General features: G+C 45.9%; 1 pseudogene; it reads left to right on the top strand.

Annotated features, from left to right (window-relative positions):
• Positions 1-220: 220 nt before the first annotated feature.
• Positions 221-794, top strand: LOC102532716 (BTB/POZ domain-containing protein 9 pseudogene; annotated as a pseudogene).
• Positions 795-2,244: the final 1,450 nt, after the last annotated feature.

Genomic DNA, 2,244 nt, shown 5'->3' on the forward strand with positions numbered 1-2,244 from the left:
GTAGCCCTTAGGTGGTGGCTGACGCTGCCTGCAGGATCTCACAGAGATCAGCACTCTAGCCATGAAGGAGCCCACTGAGCCTAAGGCTTTTCTACCCTTGATCTTTTCTCATTCTCTCCTTTATCGCTCTGTCTCTTTGGACTCAAGAAGATCCACCAAGGCGACCACTTGGACATCCAAATTAAGACCACGGGGCAAGTAATTGGCAACCTGATTGGTTCTCATGGAGAACGTTGCAACAGTTGATGATTGTGCCAGTGTGACTGAAGGAGTCAGTTGCAGCCGAAATGCCTTGCTGAATGGGGACACCAAGAATTATGACTGGGATTCTGGCTACACGTGTCATCAGCTAGGAAGTGGTGCAATTGTGGTTCAGCTGGCACAGCTATACATGATCAGGTCAATACGGTTATTACTGTGGGACTGTGACGATCAGAACTATAGCTACTACGTTGAGGTTTCCACCAACCAGCAGCAGTGGACCATGGTAGCCGGCAGATCCAAAGTCTCCTGCAAGTCCTGGCAGTCAGTAACTTTTGAAAGACAGCCAGCCTCCTTCATCTAGATCGTTGGGACACACAACATGGCAAATGAGATGTTCCACTGTGTCCACTTTTGAGTGTCCTGAGCAGCAGAGCGGCCAGAAGGAGGAAAACAGCGAGGAACTGGGGACAGAGGACAGCAGCTCGGCCAGTCAGCAACTCAACCCCCACGCCCTGCAGGCCCCCAGTGGCAACCTACTGCCCCTCAGACCAGGTTCCAACTCATGCTCTTCCAACCAGTGGCACCAATAAAGAAGTCGCACACGTGGAGTGACTCGGGTGGGCCCAGGTGGCGCCACGACCTGCGTCCGCCCCAGCAGGGATCTTTTTAGACTGCCCCTTCCCCCACTCCCTGGAGGAGCACACCTGGCTGCAGAAATGACACAGAACAGATCTTCTCCCAAGGACACAAAGGGGCTGCTTTGTTCTCCTCAATTTGTTCAAATCAGGCTGGTCTCCAGGGGAAGAAAGTGGGTCTTCAATCTTCATCAACTCCACCATTAACACCCTACCTCTCTAATCTAACCCCGCAGAGGGCACAGAAGGAAGCATCACAGAGGCCCGAGTCGGAATACGGAAACGGCACATGAACACACAGGGCTGGAAGAGAATGTATGAGGCCTTTGTGACCCAGAGGCACCCTTTAGGAAATGGGTTCCGCAGTGTTTACTTTTATGGAACACACTGCCCTGGCAACTAAATGATCTTTTATTTCTTCTAGTTACTCCTCCGTTTGCTGAACCATAGGTGTTCCAGATCTTTCTGAAAGGCTCAAACAGCAAATCGCTTGTTTTAATCCCTCTTGACGCTGTAATTTTCCTTCCTTAGCTTTGAATGGTTGAGCATGGGGACGGATCTCCTCGACAAGGCGCCAATGCAGCTCATCATGGCACCTTGTCTGACAAGGAAAATCCTTTGAGGAAGTTCAACCAAATACACAGTGAGCAAATAAAAAAAAATAAAAAATAAAAACTTAATTAAAAAAAGAATCATGACCCTGAGAACGAATGCCATACCCTAGAATAGAAGGAGCAGAAGAAAGCAAATCTGCTAGGACACTAATGATGTCATGGACCTACAGCAGCAGCCCCAGATGACTCACTATTGACTTTGTTAACAGCTGTGTTGTTGAACCTACTATTACTTGTACCTTAATGAAATTTCTAAATAATACCCAGGGGAAACTCTCACGGCTACCATTTGTGCCATCCTTGAGAGGAGACTGGCTTATTTTATGATTAAGAGAAATTTCTGAAATGTAGACCTAGGCAAGCTTCCACTCCTGGAATGAGGTTAGAATATAGACACAAGCTTGCTCTTCTACCTGAGCTTTTGTACCAACCAGACTAGAAAATTCATCAATTCTCAGAATCCCCCTGTACATTTCTGTGCCTAGGATTTGTAATTCTTTCAATAGTCTTATTAAATATGAAATACTATGTTGGATTCTTTGTAGACTAGTCTGTGTAAACTGTACTTATTTTTGAAATAGAAATTCACAACCTTCCTTGCTAGATTGTGAATCCATGAGGGCAGGGACTGTATGTATTTTGTTACCCAAGTACCCAGAACAGCCACCTCAGGAGAGCTATGTTGAAACAATGAATGAGTAAAAGGCCAATTAACAAGTCAAAGAAAATAAGTTAGAACAGAAAGACTTTTTAAAAGCTCAAGCAATGAGGGGAACTATAAAACAGAATTT

This window comes from Vicugna pacos, chromosome 17, assembly GCF_048564905.1.
Source record: "Vicugna pacos chromosome 17, VicPac4, whole genome shotgun sequence".
Classification (NCBI taxonomy): domain Eukaryota; kingdom Metazoa; phylum Chordata; class Mammalia; order Artiodactyla; family Camelidae; genus Vicugna; species Vicugna pacos.